A 16167-nucleotide genomic window follows, 5' to 3' on the forward strand; every position below is an offset into this window, starting at 1 on the left:
GTAGATAAAGGGCAGTCAATGTGAATTGGCAAGTGAAGGGCCACAGAACTAAGCTGGCAGGTGAATGGTCATTGATCTGAACTACAGTAGCTATTGAAGGTCTACCCTTGTGAGCTAGTTGGCTATGAATGTGAGCTTGTAGGCCAAAGGGCCGCGAATAAATGCTGTAGGTGATGGGACATGGATGTGAGTTGATAGGCGAAAGGCCACAGATGTGAGCTGGAACGTGAAAGGTCAAAGATGTGAGATGTCAAGTGGAGAGCAGATGAAGAGCAATGAATGTAAGCTGGCAGTAGTAGAGCCATGAATGTGAATTAGCAGGCGAAAGGCCATAGTTGTGAACTGAAAGGTGGAGGGCCACAGATGAGATATGGAAGGCAAAGAATCATGGATGTGAGCTGGTAGGTAAAGGGTCTGTCAATGTGAGTTAGCAAGTGAAGGGCGACAGAACTGTGTTGGCAAGTGAAGAGTCATTGATCTGAACTAACCATTGAAGGGCTACTGTTGTTAGCTTGCTGCTGAAGCACTACCCTGTGAGCTAGCTGGGGAAGGGCTATGAATGTGAGCTGGTAGGCCAAAAGGCCACAGATATAAGCTGGAAGGTGATGGGCCATGGATGTCAGCTGAAAGGTAAAGGGCCGTGGATGTGAGCTAGTACTTGAAGAATCATGGATGTGAGCCAGTAGATGTTCAGCCATGGATATGAGCTGGCAGATGATGAGCCAAGGATGTGAGCTGGATTGTGAAGGAACATGGATGAGAAGTGACAGGTGATGGGACAAAGATGTGAGCTGGATGGTGAAGAGACATGGATGTGATCTGGCAGGTGGGAGGCCAAAGAACTGAGCTGCCTGGTGAAGGGACACTGATCTGAGCTAGCTGGTGAAGGGACACTGATCTGAGCTAGCTGATGAAGGGCTACTGTTGTGAGCTAGATGGTGAAGAAAGGGCCATGGATGTGCATTGGCAGATGTAGGACCACAGATGTGAGCTGGCAGGTGAAAGGCCATGCATTAAAGCTGGCAGGTTAAGGGCCACAGAAGTAATTTGAGGTAAAGTTCGCACATGGGCAGTACAGCTCATCTGCACCCTGTATGGAAACCACAGCAAACAGAAAAATATTCACTTTTTTAATAAAGTTAAATTAGACCCTTACGCAAGGATTTTGTCATTACTTTTAATTTTGTATGTATGTTTTCTCTTCCTGCACTGTGTATATATCTGTATATTCTCAGTAAGAACCTGTTGATGTGCTTGTATTTGCTAAACATCCCAGTTTTACTGTGGTGACTATGGTAGAATGCACCAGGGCATTGTGCATCAGCAATGTGCAGGAAAGGGTGACAATACTGTAGATCAGGGGTCTCCAATCTATGGCCTTCCAGTTGTTCAGAAACTATCATTTCCATCATGCCTAGTCATGTCTGTGAATGAGTTTTACAAATCCTCATGGGATGTGTAGTTCCGCAAAAGCAGGAGGGCCGTATATTGTAAATCCCGGCTGTAGATGAACTGAGTAAGTGTCTGCTTTGGAATGCAAAACCTGCTTGAAGCAGGTCAAAGGAGGTCATTTCAAGTGAGATGCACCCATCAATGCCTTTTTGTATGATCTCCGAAGCTTCTCAAACCTTAGTCAAACTAATGCCATTGACACAAGTCCTAAGATCATTGACAAAGGCCTTAGTGTTGTTACCATAGGACAGGACATGTTTCTAGATCACCCTTTCTCAACCAGGGTTCCTTCAGAGGTTGCTAGGGGTTCCTTGAGCAATGATCAACAATGTCAACAATGATCCTTTTAGATATCTGTAAGGGTGAGATTCTCCCTATTGATCACAAGTGTACGGAGCACTCTTCCCAGTGGCCATCACACTAATGTACCATGAGCTGCTGTTATTGTATATATTATTGGGGTTCCCTCGGACCAGAAAATACTATCAAAGGTTCCTCCATTTTGGAAAGGCTGGAGAAAGCTGCTCTATATTCATCCAGTTGTCATAATTTAATTGGAAGAATATTAATTAAAGAACAATTAAAAATTTTAACATTACAGAAACACACGCAACAGCATATTCTGTTCAATACAAATACAAGGGATCGCCATTGATAACCTTCATCTGAAAATGCTATTGGCCTGGTTGTCTCCAGCTTCAATAATTCAAAACACAGCCGTTCAGTTCCAAAATGTCAAAGGACATGGGGGTTTCTTATTCCAACAGGTACCGCCTGTAATTGAAACAGTGATGTTCGGGCGGACAAGCTCTTTAAAATGAGTTGTACCTTTTGTGATTGGGAATGATCCTTGACAAGAACGCGTGCAAAGTGGTGGAGAACAATTTGCTCCTCTATATGAAGAGAAACTTAGAAAGCCCCATAAATGTGAAGAAGTTATTGAGGAAAAATAATCACGTGACTGTCGGCTGCAGACAGAATCGGCGCTGCTGATGTTCAGATTTTGTTCGGCAGCTCAGTTTCAGCAGTACGTGGGATGATTTAAGCCAGATAGTAGGAGATGGTGCCAGGGTATCAAGTTGACCGCAGTCATAAGCCCAAGCCGCAGAACAGCCCACTTGCAGCTGTGACTCAGAGCGTCCAGTCAGAACGCACAAGGCCCGACAGGTGTGAGTGACAGGAAGATGGCGACAGATCCGCAGCTGCGCCTGCAGGCCCCGCGTCTATTATTGGCACCAACAGCCAGCAGCGAGCCCTGAGCGACAGAGAGGAAGCAGAAGCAGCCAGCAGATTCTCACTCAACAAACAGAGACTTAGTCACGGAACAGAAATTTCAGATAGAGCTCAGACGCTCTTTACTGGAAGGACTCCTCGGATGAGGGGAAGGCTCAGAATGGCAGGCACATTTTTCAGGGCGCTGCTAACTTTATCCAAAACTGCAATAATGGAAAAAGCAGAATAATAAAACGACTAAATAAAGGCAGACCATTTATGTAGAATTCAATGGTAACACACCTAAAAAGCAACACACAGGTGTGAGCTGGCCCTGGATTTTTAACAGTTTATATTGGAGTTATGCGTTAAAGTCAGCAAATTGTATTTATCATTAAGGGAACTTGTGTCATGAATGGAACTTTACCCATTAACAATATTTCTAAAAATCGATGTGCCCTTCTGTACCCCGGGGTAACCCCAAATTTCTGGTGCGCTGTGCATATAGACCCCGACTTCCCCTCCCACTCCGCCATGCCTCCCTCCAGCTCTCCCACAGACCAGGGATGAATTCTCAGTGGCTGCTAATGAGTCTGATTTTTGTAACATGTAGACATAGCACTCTCTGGTAGTATTGTGTACTCTTATGCCCCGTACACACGACCAGACTTTTCAACATCAAAAGTCTGACGGAATGATTCCGGCAGACTATTCGATCGTGTGTGGGCTGCAACGGACTTTTGATTCGCAAAAGTCTGACAGACTTTAGAAATGGAACATGCTTCAAATTTTTCCACCAGAACTCTGCCGGACCCAGTTCCTACCGAGAAATCCGCTCATGTGTATGCTAGTCCGACGGACAAAAACTGACGCTAGGGCAGCTATTGGCTACTGGCTATGAACTTCCTTATTCGAGTCCGGTCGTACGTCATCACGTTCGAATCCGTTGGAGTTTGGTGTGATTGTGTGTGGCCAAGTCCACTCATTCAGAAAGTCCGTCAGAACTCTGTCAGAACTCCTTCGAAAGTCTGTCAGACATAAGTCTGGTCATGTGTATGGGGCATTAAGTATGTTGTGTACTCTGGTAACATGCAATACTCTGGTGATATGTAGCACTCTAGGCAATATGTAGCCGTCTGTAGAAGGATATAGATCTCTCTGGTAGGACGTAGCACTCTCTGATAAGATGCAACATTCTCTGGTAAGATGTAGAACTCTTTGTTAATATGTAGCACTCTCTGATATGATGTAGAACCTTCTAGGTGATGTGTAGCCCCCTCTAGTAGGATAATACAGTATGTAGCCCGCTTTGATAAGATTTAGTACTCTGAGCGCTTCCTGGTTAGATGTAGCACATTGTAGTAGTAAGTAGCACTCTCTGGTAAGACATAGAGCTCTCTAGTAATATGTAGCACTCTCTGGTGATATGCAGTATTCTCTGGTAAAATGCAGCACTCTCTGGTGACATGTAGTATTGTCTGGTGAGATGCAACACTCTCTGGTGATATGCAGTATTTTCTGGTGATATGTAGTATTATCTGGTGAAATGCAGCACTCTCTAGTGATATGTAATATTGTCTGGCGAGATGCAGCACTCTCTAGTGATATGTAGTATTGTCTGGTGAGATGCAGCACTTTCTGGTTATATGTAGTATTGTCTGGGGAGATGCAGCACTCTCTGGTAATATGTAGTATTGTCTTGTGAGATGGAACACTCTTTGGTGATGTGTAGTATTGCCTGGGGAGATGCAGCACTCTCTGGTGATATGTAGTATTCTTCGGTGAGATGCAGCACTCTCTGGTGACATGCAGTATTCTTCGGTGAGATGCAGCACTCTCTGGTGACATGTAGTATTTTCTGGTGAGATGCAGCACTCTCTGGTGACATGCAGTATTCTCTGGTGAGATGCAGCACTCTCTGGTGACATGCAGTATTCTCTGGTGAGATGCAGCACTCTCTGGTGACATGTAGTATTCTCCGGTGGGATGCAGCACTCTCTGGTGACATGTAGTATTCTCTGGTGAGATGCAGCACTCTCTGGTGACATGCAGTATTCTCTGGTGAGATGCAGCACTCTCTGGTGACATGTAGTATTCTCCGGTGGGATGCAGCACTCTCTGGTGACATGTAGTATTCTCCGGTGAGATGCAGCACTCTCTGGTGACATGTAGTATTCTCCGGTGAGATGCAGCACTCTCTGGTGACATGTAGTATTCTCTGGTGAGATGCAGCACTCTCTGGTGACATGTAGTATTCTCCGTTGGGATGCAGCACTCTCTGGTGACATGTAGTATTCTCTGGTGAGATGCAGCACTCTCTGGTGACATGTAGTATTCTCCGGTGAGATGCAGCACTCTCTGGTGACATTTAGTATTCTCCGGTGAGATGCAGCACTCTCTGGTGACATGTAGTATTCTCCGGTGGGATGCAGCACTCTCTGGTGACATGTAGTATTCTCCGGAGGGATACAGCACTCTCTGGTGACATGTAGTATTCTCCGTTGGGATGCAGCACTCTCTGGTGGTGGTGCAGAAGTTTATGACAAGAGACTTGACAGTTCCCCTTTGACCCGCTCTGCCAGCACAAACGTTTTAACTGCCATTTTCCACTTTTTTGACAGTCAAAGACAAGCACTGGATAATTCATTCACCTGTTTGGCTTGGCCTGTAGACTTCATAACAAATAAGCCACATCCACAACTTTTTATTCTTTTCTCTTAGCTTTTTTTTTTTTTAAGTAAAACAGAGAACATTCGGCTGTCCGCAGTCCTGGCACTTAGATGCATGCTGACAAGCCAACCAGCCAGCCAAGCTCTGTAGCCGGCACCTGCACAGCAGGAAGTTAGCTAAAAACTTGGTGTCTTTAACCTTGCAAAATCACAGAGGAGCTGTCTTGATTGGCTGACAGACAAAGGCAACGAGGTCTCGTTCCAAAGTCTGGTCCACTTTGGAAGACAGATTGTTACACCTACAGGAACAATTTTCTGTACTGAAAAAAATGACTTACATGCCTACATGAGTGCCAGATGGCTTTAAAGTGTTGTATCAAAGAACGAGGGGTATACATATGTACTGTACAGAGCCAGTCCTCCTGTACCAGGCCTGGGACCCAACAGTTGGGCCGGGTGCAGAGAGGGTACTCTTTATTTTCCACTGCGCTCAGCTAGTGTACTCCTCTTGCACAAGTAAGGTAAAGTTCCCTGGGCCCATCAGTTCTGCAGAGCAGATAGGGGACTCTTTATTTTCCACTGTGTTCAGGCAGAGTATTCCCTAATGCACAAGTAAGGGGAAGCTCCCTGGGCTCATCAGATCCACAGAGGGGTTGCAGGGGCAGAAAGGGGACGCTTTTTTCCCCACTGTGCTAATACACAAGTAAGAAAAAGTTCCTTGGGCCCATCAGATCCACAGAGGGATCGGGGTGAGAGCGGAGACTCTTTCTTTTCTACTGTGTTCTATTCCCCATGTGCAAGTATGGTAAAGTTCCCTGAGCCCATCATTTCTGCAGAGGGACCGGGTCAGAGTGAAGGCGCTTTCTTTTTTACTGCATTCAGGTAGAGTATTTCCCAATACGTATATAAAGGTAAAGTTCCCTGGGCCCATCAGCTCCACAGAGGGGTCAGGGGGGGGCACTTTATTTTCCACTGTGCCAGTGCAGAGACTTTTTCTCTTCTACTGCGTTCAGGTGGTATATTATTCCCCATGCACAAGTAAGGTAAAGTTCCCTGGGCCCATCAGTACTGCAAAGGGACCGGGGTCCAGGGGGGCAGAGAGGGGGCACGTTATTATTCCCCATGCACAAGTAAGGTAAAGTTCCCTGGGCCCATCAGTACTGCAAATGGACCGGGGTCCAGGGGGGCAGAGAGGGGACGCTTTATTTTCCACTGTGCTCAGGTGGAGTACTCCTTATGCGTAAGTAAGGCAAAGTTCCCTGGGCCCATCAGATCCACAGAGGGACCGGGGTCAGAGCAGAGACTCTTTTCTTTTTCTTTTCTACTGCGTTCAGGCAGAGTATTCCCCATGTGCAAGTAAGGTAAATTTCCCTGGGCCCATTGGTTTTGCACAGGGAATGGGGGGGCAGAGAGAGGATTCTTCTGTCTGTTGGGATCCACAGCCATAGGGCTTGTGGATCCCAAGCCTGCGAAGGCCTGTCCTCGGCAGAGTGATACCATTACGCATCCTAAGAGGAGGGGGGAGTTAGCGGCCGCGGTGCCGGATACAGTGGTAGCGGCACCTGTTGAAGTGACTTGAACCCCCTGTTTGATAGGCTGTGTGCGAGGCCCCTTGATTTCTATTGGTGGTCCCTTTTTTACAATTGTTTGATTTTCTTACGATGGATGAAAATTTCCAGCTTCACAGATCAACAAAATTGATCTGCGGAGCTGGAAATTTTTGTTTTTTGACAATTTTATCGACATGTTATCAGATGTTTTGTAGGAAACGGGAGTATCCAAGACATAGAAGAAGCCGGGACAGACTCCACCAGTTTCCACTTGTAGATAAAATCAGACTTTTGAGCGGACTCTGATCCTTGAAAACAGCTAATTTTCCCCGCTATGACTTACCGCACTTCTCCTATTTCCTTTCTCAAGCGGCTTCTTTTACATCATCTCACATAACAGGGGATCATCATCCCTTGTAAGAAATCCGGTCGACCAAGTAAACAGATTTTTTTTTTTAAACTGTTTGTCTGGACAAGATAAGACAAAGTAAAAATGTGCCTGAATGAGCTGCACCACCCAGACGGAGAGAGGTATTCCAATAACCCAAACAGGAGAGGTCTGATGAGCACAGACAGTCTGCAGGCATGTGCCCAAGTTGCTGACGGTTGGCTTGGTACATCCTCGTCTGATTTATGTTGTGTGTGTGTGCTAAGCCTTAAATTGTTGAGTCTCTGGATGTCTGCGGCGGTATTACTGGATGGTTGCTGCATGTTTTCATCTCTGGGAGCTGGCGTAGATACCGGCTCTCTTGGCCTGGAATCCGTTCCAACCTCACACCTGTCTCACACAATGAAGCTCTTGTTAGGAGCGTCTCGCCTTGTGGCAGCTCAGGACGATTCTTAGGATTAGGAGGAATCACAGAGAAGGCTCTAATCCGGCCCCAAGCTGCCAAATGTCCAGGGACCGTCCCGGGCCTGGAGGGTTGTACCTGAAAACTGGAATATTTTTATAAAAACTGACCAACCAGGTTGGAAATAAAAAAAAAATTTTGTTGTTTTTTTTTTTTGATAGAGATCACAGAGAAGGTTGTAATCAGGGCCAGAGCTGCCAAATGTCCCCATTTTCCATAAATGCTCCCAGGCCTGGAGGGTTGTCTCTGGAAAAAGGACCATCTTGTAGAACCAACCGACCATCTGGAATGATTGGGACGGGATTGGAGCACAGGCTGTAATCCAGACCCGAGCTACCAATTGTCCAGAGATGGTTCCAGGCCTGGAGGGTTGTCCCTGGAAGGAGGACTATCTTGTAGAACCAACCGACCATCTGGAATGATTGGGACGGGATTGGAGCACAGGCTGTAATCCAGACCCGAGCTACCAATTGTCCAGAGATGGTTCCAGGCCTGGAGGGTTGTCCCTGGAAGGAGGACTATCTTGTAGAACCAACCGACCATCTGGAATGATTGGGACGAGATTGGAGCACAGGCTGTAATCCAGACCCGAGCTACCAATTGTCCAAGGATGGTCCCAGGCCTGGAGGGTTGTCCCTGGAAGGAGGACTATCTTGTAGAACCAACCGACCATCTGGAATGATTGGGACGAGATTGGAGCACAGGCTGTAATCCAGACCCGAGCTACCAATTGTCCAAGGATGGTCCCAGGCCTGGAGGGTTGTCCCTGGAAAAAGGACCATCTTGTAGAACCAACCGACCATCTGGAATGATTTGGACAAGATTGGAGAACAGGCTGTAATCCAGACCGGAGCTACCAATTGCCCAGAGATGGTCCCAGGCCTGGAGGGTTGTCCCTGGAAGGAGGACTATTTTTTAAAACCAACTGATGAAGTTGGGAATAAAAAATTATAATTTTTTTTTTTTTTTTATAGAGATCACAGTGAAGGCTTCAAGACGGGCCAAAGCTGCCAGAAGTCCCAGTTTTGCAGGGACAGTCCCAGGCCTGAACGTCTGTCCCTGGAAACAGGACTATTTTGAACAACCAATCATCCAGATTGGGAATAACTTCTTTTTTTTTTTTTTTGATCGAGATCATAGTGAAGGCTCCAATCTGAGCCTCTGCTGTCAGATGTCACTGGGAGCACGGGGGACGTAAGCCATTTAGCCAATCCACATTGTATTCATCCCTCAGAATGTTTGTGATTGGTGGACCACCCCCTTACCGGTGATTGGCCGAGCCCTGAAGCCACACAAGCTGAAGCTGTCTGCGTCTTTTGCTGGAAGGAGGGCACAGTACAGGGCAGGTAGGAGGGCACACAGTATTGGGGAGTTGGCAGGATGGCACAGTACGGAGGGGTAGGAGGACACCGTATGGAAGGGGCAGGAGGGCACAGTAAGGAGGGGCAGGAGGGCACCATATGTGGGGGCAGGAGGGCACAGTTCAGTGGGGCAGGAGGGCATCAGTACAGAGGGGAGGCAGGAGGGCACTGTATGGAGGGCATAGTATGGAAGGAAAGAAGGGCACTGTATAGGTGGACAGGAGGCCACAGTACAGGGGGCATGAAGGTACAATATGGAGGGTACAGTATGGGGGAAGGTGGAGGGCACAGTACAGAGGGGCAGGAGAGCATCATATGGGTGCTGGAGGCCACAGTACAGGGGGACCGGAGGGGACAGTACAGAGGGGCAGGAGGGCACAGTACAGAGGAGGGGCAGGAGGGTACCTACAAGGGGGGCAGGAGGGCACAGTACAGAGTGTCAGGATGGCACTGGAGGGGATGGACAGGAGGGAACAGTACAGAGGGACAGGAGGGCACTGTATGTGGAGCAGGAGGGCACAGAACGGGGGAAGGAAGGTGCAGTATGGAGGGCCAGGAGGGCTCAGTACGGAGGGGCAGGAAGACAAAGTACAGCCCTGTGTACAGCCTGCTTGTGGCACTGACCTTGCGGGACCCAGGACAGTGAATGGGGTGACAAAAAGCAATTTGTATTCACCATGGCGCCTGGGATTTATTGAGTCCTGCATTAACTGCATGCCCCCACGCATCTGCAAACACATGCGCCAAACCGCATGATGCTGGTGTGTTTTTAGAAAAGAGTCAGGGCCTTCTCATGCGTTGGCCAGCCCATTGAAATAACTGGTCTGCCCTACACGCGGCAGGCGGAAACACTTGGGTCACCACTGTAGGCGTGAGCCGAGCCTTAAAGCCCGGTTCTGCACCCATAGTGCGTCACCTTTTTCTGGGGTCCTTCAGGCCGACCACGTTGGGTCATCTTCTGTGCCAATGGTTGGAGGTCTTTGTTGATGGAGAGAGCGATAACCTCAGCGCCTTTCTCTGCACTGTAGGTTCATGGCAAAGAATATGCCAGTCCGCCTGTGCAGAGGGGCACACGTACTTTTTTATTTTTTATCTTTTATCTGCTTCGATACATTGTTTTGTCTCCTCGTGTTGTATAAATTCATCCAATAACACCGAATGGCTTCAGAGGACTCGGAATCTAGAGGGGGGGAGGGGAGGGGGATGGGGACATGAGAGGGGACCACATGTGCCGTGACAGCGCCGAGCTCAGGGTCCCGTCACACGACAGCCGGAAACAGAAAGAAGAACAGAGAGCTGTAACAGAACTTCTTTTGTAATGCAGAAAAGGGAAGTATATTTCTGGCTCCGGCGTCCTGACAAACAAGAGAGTATTTCAGGGCAGCCAGAGGGAAGATCAACATTCAAATTTATTCCCTGTTCATGGTGGAAGAACGATCGTTACATGACGGGATCATTCATAGCGCCAACACGGGGGGAACTCTTAAAGCTGAACTCCACCCTTCCCTTCAGTCTTGCACAGTTGCATCGGCTCCTCTCCTGCACTGAAATGGCCTTTTTTCTGATTTTACTGCACACTGTGAGCTTCCAACAGTGTGCATCAGAAGCTGCAGCAAGTCATATAGAACCTACCTCATTTCCTGAATGGAGGACACCCAGCATCATTTAACCATTTTCTCCTTCAATTATTTCCAGATCTGTGCAGTCATCCAGTGTGAGACTTCCTGTAATAAAGACCGCTCACTGCTACTCTCTCTCCCTGCGCAGGGTGACTGGTCTTGTCTCCGCCCCCTGCAGACGACTTGTAGTGGGAGGAGCTTGGTTGGCCCCTCCCACAGCTCCGCTGTCTGCACAGGCTATGTACAGCGCAGTGATGATGTCACTGCTGATCTTACATAGTAATATCTGGGTTTGTAAAGGCATTTGGTGCACACAAAGCTGCTATTGAAGAATAAGTGAAAGAGCCCGTTCATTCCATAGGAACGCAGTCCGCATGCTTTTCTGCTTATGCGTTTTTTCCACGTTTTTGATGCATTCCAGTGTGTTTTTTCCCCTTCTTTTTTCTTCACCTTTTTTTTCCCCCCAGAGAAAAACTTTTATTGGTAACAAACAACATTTACCAACCACATACTTTTTTCTTCACCTTCAGGGTCAATTCACACCACACGCAGTCCAGTGCGATTTTTCAAAGAGTCAAAAACGCATGTAAAGTAGGTTATATGGTTTTAATGTCATAGTTCACACCAGTGCTTGCCGTTCCAGAAAAAAAAAAAAGTAGAACATGCTGCTATTTTCCTGCAGTGAACTGTACTGGAATGCTGTAAAACGCACCAAAAACGCACTGGAACACACATATCCTTATTTAAGGTGAGGTAAAAAGTGGGGGGGGGGGATGCACTGGACTGCATCAAAAACACGCATGCAGAAAAGCATCTGGAATGCATCTGGACTGTGTTTCTATGGTGTGAACTGGCCCTTAAGCGCAGTCCGGATGCGTTCCAGATGCTTTTCTGCATGCACGTTTTGATGCGTTTTTTGGTGCAGTCCACTGATTTCCCCCCCCCCCCTTTTTTTCTTAACCTTAAATAAGGACTTGTATGTTCCAGTGTGCGTTTTTGGGGTGTTTAAGTGTGTCCCAGTGCGTTTTATATGCATTTTACAGCGTTCCAGTACAGTCCAGTGCAGGTAAAATGCAACATGTTCTACTGTTTTTTTCTGGAACTGCCCGCTTGTGTGTGAACTATGCCGCTAGAAAACCATATAACCTACCGTACTTTCCATGCGTTTATTTTATTTTTATTTTTTAGCCTACGGCACCTGGTATTACAAGGGCGGTCTCCCATCCAGGTACTAACCAGGCTCGACCCTGCTTAGCATCCGAGATCAGATGAGATCGATCGCATTCAGGGTGATGTAGCCGTAGGTTTTTCCATGCGTTTTTGATGCAGAAAAAATTGCGCCCCGAAGTCAGACTGAAATGTGGGTATGAATGTCAGTACGAGTTCAGCTTTCGATCCCTCTGTCTGTGTCATCGTGGGCTTAGGACCAGTTCACACCACATGCAGTTCAGTGTGTTTTTGTTTTTTTGGGGGTTTTTTTCTGCATCTTTCCATGCGTTTTTGATGCAGAAAAAAAAAAAAAACACTGAACTGCATGTGGTGTGAACTGGTCCTAAGCCCACGATCACACTGACAGCGGGATCGAAAGCTGAACTCGCAGCATTTCATACCCACATTTCAGTCTGACTTTTGCAATTTTTAGAGACACCTGTGCGGGTTCCTGCCCAGATGTCAATTGAAATTGCACCCCGAAATTGCCAAAAGCAGTACAGAAAGGACTTTTTGGGAATCGCTAAGTCGGCGTTGCACAGATTCAGACGTAATAGTCACCGATTTGGCATGCGATTTGACATGTCAAAATCACATTAATGTGAACTGGGGCTAAATGAACATTTTGTGCCCTGGAGTTGAGCTTTAAGAAACTGACGGGTTTCAGTTTTTCGGGTGAAACGGGCCTTTAGTGGTTGAATTTGCGCCCGGCTTGCCATGCCCTTGAGAAGATCTCCAGTCGCGCGCCGCGCTGACATCATCCGCCCAATGCGGTGCGTCTTCATCCCATAGGAGAGTCCCCTCGGCTCGCCGTGTCCCCTCCGCGCCGGGTGCTCAGTGACAGTTTGCTCGTCTTTCATGTCATTACACGGCGGTGTACGGCGGATATCAATCCGGCATTCAAAGCCTCGGTGAGACAATCCGGCTTTTCTTTGTGCACATGAAGGGGACCTGACTTCACCTTGTTAATCAAAGCCGTGCCCTAGAGGGAGCTTCCCAACCCCCCCCCCCCCCCCACCACCACCATCGTTTATTACCCCCCCCCCAAGGTGACCTCATCCCAGCCAGACTGAAGGATTCATCTGATACACTCCGGCTGACTTCTTCTTCCAGGCAGGAAACTGAACCCGCTCATCCTGAGATCATCATAGAGATCTCCAGAAATCCCCCACCCCCGATAAAAGGGCTCCCCATCCAAATCTACAACCTCCCCATCTCTGTCCACGTCATAAACCCCAAACCACAAACCTCATCTATTACTGATCACCATTCACTCCATGTGGTGGCTGCATTCGTTTTCTTTTTCCCCTCTGTTCTCACCTGGTGATCTGGCCGGTAACACACCTCCTGCATTAGACCCCCCACAGCAGCATTGTCAGTCTGGGGGCTGGGGACTATTAGATGGACTAGCAGATTTAGATACACTAACAAAGTGAAGCCAAACTCCAGATAACAATTTATAATTAGTTACAGCAGACGTTTTTTTTTTGTTTTTTCCTTTTGGGATAAAGGTTTTACAGTAAAATGATCATTGTAAGCACCCCGTCAGTGGTGTAAATGGTTTGTCTCAAATCTCTAACTCAGAGGTCTCCAAAGCAGTGTTTTTTTTTGGGGGGGGGCAAACAACCATCCACCCCCCCGAGCATCTGTTTGCCGGTCGGTCCAGCACTTACCCAATCATGGCAAGGAAGCATGGCGCATGTCCTCTCCTCCATGGCGGCTTCCAACTCCTCCCCTCCTCCTCCTCGGTGTCCAATAGGATCACCTGTACTTTCAGCCAAGCAGGTGACCGGTATCAAAACCCACTTCCTGATTGGCCGGGAGGAGGATCAGCGTTACGACAGTGAATATTGATTAGCTGTTGTAACAAACCTGGGTGGGATCTGAGCCCACCCTGTATTGAGGCCTATTAGAGCCTTTGCTTCAAAAAAAAATAGCCCCCCCCCCCCCCCCCCCCCGCATTGGAATCCACAATCCGGTGTCCTGAAAGAGGCCGGACACATGGATAGGGGGAGGCGGCAATGGACAGGGGGGCGGCACCCATGTGCCATTAATGGATGGGACCCGCCCCTGCTCCAAACTACGGCCCTCCAGTTGTTCAGAAACTACAATTCCCATCATGCCCAGTCATGTCTGTGAATATGAGAGCTTTACAATGCCTCATGGGAAGAGTAGTAACTAACTGCTACATCTGCAGAACAGCTTGTTCAGTTTTAAAAAGAAAAGACTTACCAGATGAAAAAAAAAAGGAAAGACAGACTAAAAAAAGAAAACAAATGCAGCCACCACATCTAATGATTGGTAATCTGCAATCTCATAAATATCTGCTTTTGGGTTTAATTCTTCTTTAGAGATGGACATTCATCTGCTATTATTTTGCCTTCCCTGGTTCATCCTCTATCCTGCATAGAGAAGAACAGAGACCCAGTGATGACATCACATGTGGGCGGTCAGCCTGCCTGGAAACTCCCACTCCTCCTGACTGAATTCCACCCATCAGGGCATTTTGATATTTGCATAACTCCTCCCAGTATCCCGCCCACTTCTTGCATCAGGACTGGGGGCTCTGTAGAGGAGTACAGAAGAGCGTGCTATGTACAGAATCCTGCTGGCCCCTCCCACCAGCCATGATCTGCCTGCATTGCATAGAGGAGAGCAGAGACCCAGTGATTGTGTTACCAAGTATAAAACAAGAAGTGCCATGGAAAAGGAAAGGTGTTTTTTATATATATATAATAATTTTACCACTATGCTGATGAGTCCCCTGATCAGCATACTAATAATATGATTATATAAGAACTTTCCATTTTCGTTACATATCTTATTTTACACTTGGTAAGCCTATCACTGGGTCTCTGCTCTTCTCTATGCAATGCAGGCAGATCATGGCTGGTGGGAGGAGCCAGCAGGGCGCTGTACATAAATTCCTTAAAAGATTACATCTCCCTTCCTCAGTATTGCTCCACAGAGCCCTCAGTCCTGATGTAAGCAGCGGGCGGGCTCCTGGGCGGAGTTATGCAAATATAAAAATGTCTGGAGGAGTGGGCGTTTCCGGGCAGGCTGACCGCCCACATGTGATGTCATCACTGGGTCTCTGTTCTTCTCTATGCAGGAGAGAGGATGAACCAGGGAAGACAAAATATAAGCAGATGAATCTCCATCTATAAAGTAGTATTAAACCAAAAAACAAACATTCATTATACCTCAGCTTACCAATTCTTAATGTGATGGCCGCATTTGTTTTCTTTTTTAAGCTTTCTTTCCTTTATTTTCACCTGGTGATCTGGCCAATAAATCTGTTGTTTTTTTGTTGTATAAATAGAAAAGCTCTCCTGCAGATGTAGCAGTTAGAGAGATGCAATGCAGGTGGAACCTTTGGGATTGAAAGAACTGAAATCCAATGAATGAAAGGGGCAGACCTGGGATCGTCAGGCTGGGGAGGAAGGGGCTAGATCAGTGTTGGTGAACCTTGGCACCCCAGATCTTTTGGAACTACATTTCCTATGATGCCTGTGCACTGTGTAGTGTAGGTGAGCATCATGGGAAATGTAGTTCCAAAACATCTGGGGTGCAAAGGTTAGTGTCAGTGATTTGAGTACAGGAGAGGATCCTGTACAACTGTGCAGGACTGAAGGGAAGGGTGGGGCTCAGCTCTATGTGGGAGGAGCTCAGCTCTATGTGGGCGGAGCTCAGCTCAGTGTGGGTGGAGCTCAGCTCTGTTGCTGAAGCTCAGCTCTATGTGGGTGGAGCTCGGCTCAATGTGGGCGGAGCTAAGCTCTATGTGGGCGGAGCTCAGCTCTATGTGGTTGGAGCTCAGCTCAATGTGATTGGAGCTCAGCTCAATGTGGGTGGAGCTCAGCTCTATGTGGGCGGAGCTCAGCTCTATGTGGGGCGGAGCTCATCTCTATGTGGGTGGAGCTCAGCTCTATGTGGGCGGAGCTCCGCTCAATGTGGGTGGAGCTCAGCTCTATGTGGGTGGAGCTCAGCTCTATGTGGGCGGAGCTCAGCTCAATGTGGGTGGAGCTCAGCTCTGTGGGTTTATATTGGGGTTTCTGCTCTCCTGTTGTGTGGTTGCAGATGTGATCCCACAATGGAGAGATGCCTGCAGGGTGTCATCTCCGAGAAGGGTGAATATTTTTTGTCTGAACACCCTTTGCTAGAATGGGCGTGTCAGGAGATGCCAGGATGTGCCCGCTACCATGCCACCCCTGTGTCTGGCTCACACCTGGAGGTGAGTAATGGGT

The 16167-nt window shown here is 47.7% G+C and overlaps 1 protein-coding gene and 1 pseudogene across 2 annotated transcripts in view; one reads left to right on the forward strand and one right to left on the reverse strand.

The window, feature by feature from the left end:
• Nucleotides 1-16167, forward strand: part of RUNX1 (RUNX family transcription factor 1) — a 395500-nt gene that overhangs the window by 365833 nt on the left and 13500 nt on the right. The gene's annotated exons all lie outside the window — the stretch shown is intronic.
• Nucleotides 11901-12020, reverse strand: LOC143985147 (5S ribosomal RNA; annotated as a pseudogene).

The sequence above is a fragment of the Lithobates pipiens genome, unplaced genomic scaffold (genome assembly GCF_037356315.1).
Source record: "Lithobates pipiens isolate NorthernLeopardFrog02 unplaced genomic scaffold, aLitPip1_a1.2 Scaffold_16, whole genome shotgun sequence".
Classification (NCBI taxonomy): domain Eukaryota; kingdom Metazoa; phylum Chordata; class Amphibia; order Anura; family Ranidae; genus Lithobates; species Lithobates pipiens.